Raw genomic sequence first — 12,298 nt, forward strand, 5'->3', positions numbered from 1 at the left:
ATACATAGGACAGAACACCTTAACATCTCATACCTTTATACAGGACAGAACACCTTAACATCCCATACCTTTATACATAGGACAGAACACCTTAACATCTCATACCTTTATACATAGGACAGAACACCTTAACATCTCATACCTTTATACAGGACAGAACACCTTAACATCTCATACCTTTATACAGGACAGAACACCTTAACATCTCATACCTTTATACATAGGACAGAACACCTTAACATCCCATACCTTTATACATAGGACAGAACACCTTTACATCCCATACATTTATACATAGGACAGAATACCTTAACATCTCATCATTAAATACAAAAGAAACACAAATAGTGGGTTGTTCCATTTTGTATATATTGTAATAACTTTTTAACCGTACCCCTTTTGATTTACAGTACCAGTCAAAAGTTGGGACACACCTACTCATTCAAGGGTTTTTCTTTATTTTGACTATTTTCTACATTGTAGAATAATAGTGAAGACATCAAAACTATGAAACAACACACATGGAATCATGTAGTAACCAAAAAAAAAGTGTTAAACAAATCAAAATATATTTTATACTTCAGATTCTTCAAAGTAGCCACCCTTTGCATCGAGGACAGCGTTGCACACTCTTGCCATTCTCTCAACCAGCTTCACATGGAATGCTTTTCCAACAGTCTTGAAGGAGTTCCCACATATGCTGAGCACTTGTTGGCTGCTTTTCCTTCACTCTGCGGTCCAACTCATCCCAAACCATCTCAATTGGGTTGAGGTCAGGTGATTGTGGAGGCCAGATCATCTGATGCAGCACTCCATCACTCTCCTTCTTGGTCAAATAGCCCTTACACAGCCTTGAGGTGTTTTGGGTCATTGTCCTGTTGAAAAACAAATGATAGTCCCACTAAGCACAAACCAGATGGGATGGCGTATCGCTGCAGGATGCTGTGGTAGCCATGCTGGTTAAGTGTGCCTTGAATTCTAAATAAATCACTGACAGTGTCAACAGCAAAGCACCCCCACACCATCACACTTCCTCCTCCATGCTTCACAGTGGGAACCTCACATGCGGAGATCATCCGTTCACTTACTCTGCGTCTCACAAAGACACGCAGTTGGAACCAGAAATCTCAAATGTGGACTCATCAGACCAAAATGACAGATTTTCACCGGTCTAATGTCCGTTGCTTGTATTTCTTGGCCCAAGCAAGTCTCTTCTTCTTATTGGTGTCCGTCCTTTAGTAGTGGTTTCTTTGCAGCAAATCGACCATGAAGGTCTGATTCACACAGTCTCCTCTGAATAGTTGATGTTGAGATGTGTCTGTTACTTGAACTCTGTGAAGCATTTATTGCCAAAACAATTAGGAGATAGATGTGCTCAAAGCTGACCCATTTTGCAAACCCCACCCTCCCATGAGACATCCATGTCTTCAACACTGGAAAAGATAAATGTTTGAGTTTGAAGGGGTGCGGTCAAAAAGTGATTGAAATCAAATAGAAAGACCCTAGTACAAGTATAGTCTTAAACAGACGAATGTATTCATTCAATTGTTCCTTAACGTATCTGCAGTACCGAAAAGCAAGACATTGAGGCTGAATATGATTACACTATATAAAAACATCATAGCTAAAAGAGTTGAGGTCAGTTCCATCAACTTCAGTCAGTTCTGATATTGAATCATTCTAAGATGAGGAAAATGTAAACCACAACAGTGACCTTAACACAGATGGAGTTGACCCTGAGTCAGTGAGAGGTGTTTAGTAAATACAAGGTTTCCGCTTCGCAGACCTCTCACAGTAGCTTGGCAGTTGGCACAGAGCAGAAGGCACACACACACACACCCACACACATATATACACACACACACACATTCCTTGGAAAGCAGAGCCTCTCCTGCCTCAGGTGTGTGTATGCTAGACAACGTCTGATTAAAGATGACCCAGTTCACACACACCCTCAGAGAATACAAAGAGACTGAATGTGAGTGTGAGTGTGTATGGGTGGGTGCGTGTGTTTGTGCATGCGTGTGGGACAGTTTGAGTGCATTGCTGTCGCTCTCCTTTCATATTCCCTCCCTGTCCGACTCCTTCATCTCTTTACCCCTCCCATCTTTCTCTCCCTCTCCCCTCTCCCATCTCTTCAATTCAATTAAAAGGGCTTTGTTGGCATGAGAAACATATGTTTACATTGCCAAAGCAAGTGAAATCGACAAAACAAAAGGGAAATAAGATAAATAAACAATCAGAAATGAACAGTAAACATTATACACACAAGTTTTTAAATAATATAGATGTTTCAAATGGTATATTATTGGCTATAAACAATGTGCAATGTAACAATATGCAAAACGAACGGGAAAATAAGGGGCCTCTCTCTATGCCTCACCATCTCTCTCTACCCCCATCTGTCTGAACTGTTAGTGAACTGAGGGAGAGTGGTGAGCTGAATTCACCAGCAGAGCAGCTTTTAACCAGGAGACAGAGAAAACCTATTCACACATACTTCCCGTTGAGCATTGGGAATATTCTACTAAACTCACACAATCATTGTCATCACCAAGCGGCAGTCAAAACTAGTGGTTATATATAGATGAACAGCTCTCCAGCCTGAGTGCCTGTGTGTGTTTTACCATCTCTGGGCAATGTTTCTCTGTACATCACCCCTCTGAAGCTAAGCAGCTTTAATCTGATCACCATCTGCTATATACACACACACACACTTAGATAGCAATAACGCTGAGTAAAGTGTAATCATTTTGACCTGGCTGCCTGTCATTTTTTATGGAGGTCAAAATCCATTCCAATAACCAAGCTCACACACTCACACGTGCACGTTCAGGCACACAGGAACACTGTATATGAGAAGTAGTGTAGTGCATTTGTTCAAGTTCTTTATTCTCTGCTGGAGTTCCCTTAGAAACAAGGCAGCACCTTCTCTCTTAACGAGTGAAACCCAATAGCATACAGTTACAGTTAATGAATAAACAATGACTCCACAGCTTCCCCTCCAAGAGAAAGGAGATATAGCCTACAGGAGAGAGGAAGGAAGAGAGCGAGCAAGAGGGGAGAGAGAGAGAGAGAGAGAGAAGGAGTGTGTGAAAGAGAAAGAATCAGAGAGAGAGAGAGAGAGAGAGAGAGAGAGAGAGAGAGAGAGAGAGAGAGAGAGAGAGAGAGAGAGAGAGAGAGAGAGAGAGGGGAAGATGGGGATTAGTGTATAGGATTGCTCCTTTTGGCCGTTGGTCACGGAGCAGAGACAGAAACCCCTAAATCTTCAGAGGAAGAGGGATAGTGAAGTCTACATTTGTGTGTTTGTGTGTGTGTGTGACAGCAAGAGAGAGCTAGTGAGACAGAGGGTACTGCAGAAGTCTCTCTGAGCATAACAGGGACATTTATCATGCAATAAATAAAGAATATAAATACACGCACAGCATAACTCCTGGCAGAGCTCCTGGGTCAACAACTTAGCGAAAGGAAACATTCCGAGGTTTCCACGGCTGAAGTCACATGAAAGACATTTAGATTTAACGGTTGTTTGATCGGTAATTAGCAACGGTGTTAGCCACTGAAAACACACACTGTAAATTCCTCCTCAGCCCAGCTCATGCATCTGAAACCAGGCAGATGTGCTCTGATGTTGTGGCCAGAGAGAGGAGAGAGAGAGAGCTATACTTAAACTCTAACATCATCCTCAGCTCAAACACCAAATTGAGACTGCATGCATAATTCTTCAAAAAATATCCTCCATGTACAACGTAAATTCTACAACCACCTAAAAGGAAGCGATTCCCAAACCATCAGCTTCAGAGAAATTAACCTGGAGAAGAGCCCCCTAAGCAAACTGGTCCTGGGGCTCTGTTCACAAACACAAACAGACCCCACAGAGCACCAGGACAGCAACACAATTAGACCCAACCAAATGATGAGAAAACAAAAAGATAATTACTTGACACATTGGAAAGAATTGACAAAAAACAGAGCAAACTAGAACGCTATTTGGCCCTAAACAGAGAGTACACAGTGGCAGAATACCTGACCACTGTGACTGACCCAAAATGAAGGAAATCTTTGACTATGTACAGACTCAGTGAGCATAGCCTTGCTATTGAGAAAGGCCGCCATAGGCAGACCTCGTTCTCAAGAGAAGACAGGCTATATCCACACTGCCCACACAATGAGGTGGAAGCTGAGCTGCACATCCTAACCTCCAAATGTATAACCATAGAGACACATATTTCCCTCAGGTTACACAGACCCACAAAGAATTTGAAAAAAAAATCACATTTTGATAAACTCCCATATCTACTGGGTGAAATACCAGTGTACAATCACAGCAGCAAGATCAGTGACCTGTTGCCACAATAAAAGGGCCAACCAGTGAAGAACAAAGACCATTGTAAATACAACCCCTTTTAAACAGAAAATTCAACAACACACATTTGGCCTTTTCTTTATTCGAATACCTGTACCCCATTATAAGCATCCCTACAGTAAACTCCACCCCCAACAATTCATGTTTCTGTAATGATCAGTGATGGGCAGGATATGCAGGCAGCTAAGGTGAACTGGGGAAAGAGCAAAGCTCTTATGTGGGGCATGGAGGGGTGGGTCCAGGGGGTGCGCAGTGGGTGCTTCCAGGGGGTGCGCAGTGGGGTTGTGAAGTGCTTCCCATTTTGGGGGTGTACATGGGCTGTGAGTATAACAGAACTCATATGGCAGGTGAAAACCTGAGAGAAATCCAACCAGGAAGTGGGAAATCTGAGGTTTGTAGTTTTTCAAGTGATTGCCTATCCAATATACAGTGTAAATGGGGTCAGATTGCACTTCCTAAGGCTTCCACTAGATGTCAACAGTCTTTAGAATATTGTTTCAGGCTTCTATTGTGAAAGGGGAGCGAATAAGAGCTGTTTGAACCAGTGGAACCAGTGGTTGAAAGCCTTTAGTTTAGTCACACGCGCCTGGACTTTCGTCTGGACTTAGTGCCTTGTGCATTTGGATTACTGGACTAAACTCGCGAACAAAAAGGAGGTATTTGGACATAAAGATGAACTTTATCAAACAAAACAAACATTTATTGTCTAAGATGGAGACCTGGGAGTGCCATCAGATGAAGATCATCAAAGGTAAGTGATTCATTTTAATGCTATTTCTGACTTTTGTGACATCTCTCCTTGGTTGGAAAAAGGCTGTATGGTTTTCTGTGGCTAGGCGCTGACCTAACATAATCGCATGGTGTGCTTTTGCCGTAAAGCCTTTTTGAAATCTGACACAGCGGTTGCATTAAGGAGAAGTTTATCTTTAATCGTATGTATAACACTTGTATCTTAGACCAATGTTTATGATGAGTATTTCTGTAATTTGATGTGGCTCACTGCACTTTCATCGGATGTTTGTTTGAGACAATGCATTTCTGAACATAACCGGCCAATTTCAAATGAGGTTTTTGGACATAAAGATGAACTTTATCGAACAAAACACACATTTATTGTCTAACATGGAGTCCTGGGAGTGCCATCCGGGGGGAAATCATCAAAGGTAAGTGATGAATTTTAATGCTATTTCTGTCTTTTGTGACACCTCTCCTTGGTTGGAAAATGGCTGTATGGTTTTCTGTGGCTAGGCGCTGACCTAACATAATCGCATGGTGTGCTTTGCCGTAAAGCCTTTTTGAAATCAGACACTGTGGCTGTATTAACAAGAAGTTTATCATTAAAATGGTGTATAATACTTGTATGTTTGAGGAATTTTAATTATGAGATTTCTGTTGTTTGAATTTGGCGCCCTGCACTTTCACTGGATGTTGGTCAGGTGGGACGCTACCGTCCCACTGGTGCCAGACAGGTTAAGTTCACACAAGTCCCCTTTTTTGGGCAGGAGAGTCAGAGCCGCCCGATGGCAGCTCATCGGCAACTCTCCTACCTAGATTCTTTTATAAAACTACACTGGGAGTCCATCGAGACCCCGGTGCACGACCAGGGGACATCTGGGTTACAGCCTCTGCTAGTTCAATATCCATTTCATCCCTCTGTGTCAGAGATAGCTTAGGGAGTTCTGTAAATAAAACCTGAGCACACATAGGATCACACAGTTATTTTCTATACAACTCAGTATAAAACTCCACAGTCTGATCACGCATCTCCCCCACCACAGAGGTCACCCGCCCATCAGACAGCTTCACCGCTCTGTCTTTCCAAACCAAAGAAGAAGGAGCTGGGGGCATCCATCTCCTTAAGCATGGAGAACCTAGCTCTTACAAGTGCTCCCTTTGCTTTAACCTGGAAAAACTACCCAGGTCCCTACGTAATTCAGCTAAATTAGCCTTGAGGCCTACATTGCCTTGCCCCACTATCTCTACCACCACTTCACTGATACTGCGCTCGAGTTCTCCCAATACCCTCCTAGCCTCTGAGGATGAGAGAGCTGTATACCAAATGTGGACTTTTCCCACATCCCACCATTGACCCAGACTCATACTCTCTTAGCTGCCCCCACCTTTCCCCAAAAAATCTGGAAACCTGAGCAAAAACTGGCATCTTGTAAGAGCTTTACATTAAACTTCTAATAGGATACCTGCTGAGGCCCTGGTGAAATAGAGAGCCGAGCCATGGTTATGTTGTGATCTGAAAAACCCACTGGGAGAATGGTAGCGCCCAACAGCCTATTGCTCTGATTCTTGGACATGTAAAACCGATCTAGTCTGGCTGCACTCACCCTAGCACCCATGTATACTGTTTTGTGATGTCTAGTTCTTCAAACTGCTTAATTATGTCTCTTAACACTTCCACTGAGCTTGAATCAGGCTCCTCCCCATTTCTATCTTCGTAAAATACATCGTACAGTTCCAGTCCCCGCCGACCACCAGCGTCTCCTCAGGCGCTACCTGTGAGAGTTCCTGTCTGTGTAACGGTAGTCTTCGTCATCCTCGTCTGAGGAGTAAGAAATGTCGGACCAAGATGCAGCATGGTGAGTATTCATATTTATTAGAATACTTTCAAGAACGAACAAAAACAATAAACTGACAAAAATAACCGAAGACGCTACAGTCCTGAAATAGTGAACACAGAACATAGGAACACACGAACAGGAACAATCACCCACAACACACAAACAAAACAGGCTACCTAAATATGGTTCCCAATCAGAGACAATGACTAACACCTGCCTCTGATTGAGAACCATATCAGGCCAAACGACAAACCCAACATAGAAACACAAAACATAGATAACCCACCCAACTCACGCCCTGACCATACTAAAACAAAGAAAATACAAAAGAACTATGGTCAGAACGTGACAGTCTGAGACACCCAAACAGACGACCCCTCTCTCTCCCTGTGTTAGGCGCATACACGTTTCTAAGGACAAAACCCCTGTTGTTAATTTCTGCTTTTACTACAAGCAGTCTACCCCTACACATCTCCTTTGAGGAGCACATTTTTACGGCCAGACCCGGTGCAAAAACGACTGCCACCCCTGCACTAACATTTGTTCCATGGCTCAGCACATTTGCCCCTTTCCACCAGAGCCCCCAATCGACTTCATTCACCACATCATTATGCATCTCCTGCCGAAACAACACCTGTACTTTTTTTTTGTTTTACATATTCACCCAACACACTCCTCTTTCCCACATCTCTGGTGCCATTTATATTAAGCGATCCTACCCGAAGAGTCTCCATAAAAAGTGGGAGAAAAGCCATCAAAGAAAGAGACCAATAGCAAAGCTCAAAAGCCCTAGTGCCAGAAAAAATAACATTCATCTAAACAGCATCTGAAGGAAGACCCTTACTCACGGTTGTGACCAACTTCCTCTACCTAAAACGTTTCATGTGTGAGAGGACACCATGCCCCTCATTTTTCATAGCGTGTTGTACTGATTGTGGACTACAGGAAAAGGAGGACCGAGCACACCCCATTCTCATCGACAGGGCTGTAGTGGAGCAGGTTGAGTGTTTCAAGTTCCTTGGTAACCACATCACCAACAAACTATGATGGTCCAAACACACTAAGACAGTCGTGAAGACGGCACGACAAAGCCTATTCCCCCTCAGGAAACTGAAAAGATTTGGCATGGGTTCTCAGATCCACAAAAGGTTCTACAGATAAACCATCGAGAGCATCTGGACTGGTTGTATCACTGCCTGGTATGGCAACTGCTCTGCCTCCGACCGCAAGGCACTACAGAGGGTAGTGCGTATGGCCCAGTACATCACTGGGGACAATCTTCCTGCAGGTGCCTTGGTGGAAGAGTAGGGTAACATCTCACAGCAAGAACTGGCAAATCTGGTGCAGTCCATGAGGAGGAGATGCACTGCAGTACGCAGTACTTAATGGAGCTGGTGGCCACACCAGATACCGACATTTACTTTTGATTTTGACCCCCACTTTGTTCAGGGACACATTATGTCTGTGGAACTTGTTCAGTTTATGTCTCAGTTATAATATTTACACATGTTAAGTTTGCTGAAAATAAACGCAGTTGACAGCGAGAGGTGAGAGGACATTTCTTTTTTTGCTGAGTTTACATATTACCTCAATTACCTTGACTAACTGGTGCCCCCGCACATTGACTCTGTACTGGTACCCCCTATATATAGCCTCACTATTGTTATTTTACTGCTGCTGTATCATTATTTGTTACTTTTATTTTTTTAAATGTTACTTATCTATTTTTTACTAAACACTTATTTTTCTTTAAACTGCATTGTTGGTTAAGGGCTTATAAGTAAGCATTTCACTGTAAGGTCTACACTTGTTGTATTCGGCGCATGTGCCAAATAAAACTTTGTTCTCCCCCTTTTTCCTCTTCCGCTTGACACTCTCCTCCTCCCCCCTAGTCGCTTGCCCTTCCCCACTATACTCTCCTCATCCACTAGCATAACCTGACTAAACCCAGTCTCATTTACACTACCATCCATAACCTGACTAGACCCAGTCTCATCTACACCACCATCTATAACATGACTAGACCCAGCCTCATCTACACTACCATCCATAACCTGACTAGACCCAGTCTCATTTACACCACCATCTATAGCATGACTAGACCCAGCCTCATCTACACCACCATCCATAACATGACTAGACCCAGTCTCATCTACACCACCATCTATGACATGACAAGACCCAGCCTCATCTACACCACCATCTATAACATGACTAGACCCAGCCTCATCTACACCACCATCTATAACATGACTAGACCCAGCCTCATCTACACCACCATCTATGACAGGACTAGACCCAGTCTCATCTACACCACCATCCATGACAGGACTAGACCCAGTCTCATCTACACCACCATCCATGACAGGACTAGACCCAGTCTCATCTACACCACCATCTATGACAGGACTAGACCCAGTCTCATCTACACCACCATCTATGACATGACTAGACCCAGCCTCATCTACACCACCATCTATAGCCTGACTAGACCCAGTCTCATCTACACCACCATCTATAGCATGACTAGACCCAGCCTCATCTACACCACCATCTATGACAGGACTAGACCCAGCCTCATCTACACCACCATCTATAGCATGACTAGACCCAGCCTCATCTATACCACCATCTATGACAGGACTAGACCCAGCCTCATCTACACCACCATCTATAGCATGACTAGACCCAGCCTCATCTATACCACCATCTATGACAGGACTAGACCCAGCCTCATCTACACAACCATCTATAGCATGACTAGACCCAGCCTCATCTACACCCCCATCTATAGCATAACTAGGCCCAGCCTCTGCTGCCTGCGTTTCATGGCCCCCTGCACGGTGACCTCGATTTCCCCCACTGGCGCTTGTACCCTCACCTTGTCTATGGCCTTTATATGGGCACACAAAGCATTTATGCTCCAAATCCCCACACTCAAAGCACCGTAGGCTATCTGTGCTGGCATACCCCGCATAGAGCCCCTCCCCATGCCTCACTTTAAAATGCACATTTAGCTGTTGCTCATTGTTATTCAGAAACATGAACACTTGCCTCCAAAACGAAACAACATTTAGCTGTTGCTCATTGTTATTCAGAAACATGAACACTTGCCTCCAAAACGAAACAACATGCTTAACGGCACCTGCCTGAAAACCTGCCGACAGCACACAAAAACCGCTAGCAAACTTACCAAACCAACTCCGCTCTTTCCCGGATTTGATCATCCGTAATAAACGGAGGCAGTTTTACAACTACCACCCTAGACAAAGGTCTAGAGGAAGAGGAGAAATCGGCACCATCATTAACACAACCACAGCTTTGTTCACTCTGGATGCGGAATGTATAAATTCAGCTCCTACCTGTTCACCGACCGCGAGCAGAACCTCCTCCACCTTAACTCCAATCTCAGGAACACACCTGAATCCATGCCGTAACAACAGCGTCTCCCCCGCGCTAGGCTGCGAAGCCATCGCGCACACAACACCTGTCCTCTTCCTCCCTAACTTAAAAAAAGATCTGTGGGTACTGCTAAACTAACAGTGCTTTAACCCTCCACCATAGAAAATAAAATAAATTAAAGAAAAGACCAAGGAAAGAATCAAGAAAATAAGGACAGAGCCCTCCACACGGCCTCTCAACTACAAAACACTCCCAGCATGCACTGAAAGAGAGAGAAACTAATGCAGTAATACAGTCAGTCTACTTTATGATCAACCTGTAACTCGTATCATGCTTTATTGAGACACACAGAAAACAGACAATGTTTCTGATATCTCACTGAGATCTTACAGGTCATGTCCAGCAGGGAGGGAACGGTACAAAGAGAGCGGGGGGATGAAAACATTTGTGGAGCAGCTTCGTAAGACAAATGCTGTGTCCTCCTTCCTTATCTGATGCAGTCTACCTTTACAGGCACGTCTCAGCCCTTCTCTGTCTCAGTCTCCCGCCGTCCCTCGCTCACTGTCTGACTGAGGTCTGCTGGAGCTACACGCTAAATGTCAACTCTAGACCCACTCTAGACAGAAAAACAACAGAGAAAAGAAAGGGTGCACAAGAGAAACCTCAGCATACCAATAAGGATAGAATTGTCTTTGGAAAAAACACCAGTAGCGTTATATCTCTTATTCATGAGAGAAGTAGGCAAGACAAAAACAAAGATGACTGAGTGATATACAGACAGATAAGAGTGTGAGTTCACACGCAGACCCAGAGAGAAAAGTGAAACTGTAAACTGTGTGTGTCTGTTTGTGTGTGTGTTGAGTGAAGAACTGTGAAAGCGGAGGAGAGGAGGATTCATTGAGAGAAGCTCTCGTGTAAATATCTTCAAAATGAAGATGCCTCTCATTTCACATTCACACACGATTAGCCAAACTTTCAAAATTGGTCTGTGGAGAGGAAATCAGAGAGAGAGAAGGAATAAACGAAGGAGGAAGAGAATGAGATGGAAAAAGAGAGTCTTAAACAGATTGAGAGGCAGGAACTCTGTATCCTTGAGACTTTGAGACTGACTGTACATAGAAGCCGCCATTATGTGTCTGAATGGGGTTCAGCTGCACAGAAAGTCCACCACTCTGGGGTTGAATAGAGTGCAGCTGCGTACAGAGCCAGCCATTAGAGGTCTGAATGGAGTTCAGCTGCACACAGACTCAGGTCTAATTGATGCAGTATAACTGTTATCAGATGGAATTATACTCTTTCTCCTCCTTCACATAGGAGACAGGAAGGAGAAGAGCGAGTAGAGAGAGAGAGAGAGAAAGGAGAGGTGATGTGCAGCTGCAGAGAGGAGTGTGTGCGTATGTCTGTTTAAATGTAAAAGTAGTAGTGTGGGACAGGACATGTGTTTGACAGGCTGAACCAAAACCCACTTTAACCTCTCGATGACCTTTGTAATGACCCCTGACCCGACCTCACAGGAAACAGACTCCTAGAACAGAGCCAGTAAGAAGTGTGTGTGTATGTACGTGTTTGTGTGTGTGCGTGCGTGTGTGTGTGTATATATGTATGTGTACGTGTAGTGAAGGTGATTTGCAGTCAATACTCCTCACTTACTTCAGAGTGCATCCATCACTCTGGATCTCATTCCGTAAATGTCAGCAGTTTTACAACACACACACACACACACACACACACACACACACACACACACACGCGTGACCAACATCACTCACATACTCTCATTACTTCACATAATGGGGTAACCCCTAGGGAAAGGATGACCCTCTGTGTATGTGTGGAAGAGAGCTTGTTTCAATATGTGTGTGTGTGGTAAAATATGTATAAATGGCATGAGCATGTTATTATGTGTGTGTGTGTTTGTGGATCCGTGATACTGCAGTCATTCAGTCACGGTTGTTAA

The 12,298-nt window shown here is 43.9% G+C and overlaps 1 protein-coding gene across 4 annotated transcripts in view; it reads right to left on the reverse strand.

The window, feature by feature from the left end:
- The window catches only part of caska (calcium/calmodulin-dependent serine protein kinase a), a 216,383-nt gene that overhangs the window by 125,301 nt on the left and 78,784 nt on the right, over positions 1-12,298 (reverse strand). The window lies entirely within an intron of this gene.

Source organism: Salvelinus namaycush, chromosome 19 (genome assembly GCF_016432855.1).
Source record: "Salvelinus namaycush isolate Seneca chromosome 19, SaNama_1.0, whole genome shotgun sequence".
NCBI lineage: Eukaryota > Metazoa > Chordata > Actinopteri > Salmoniformes > Salmonidae > Salvelinus > Salvelinus namaycush.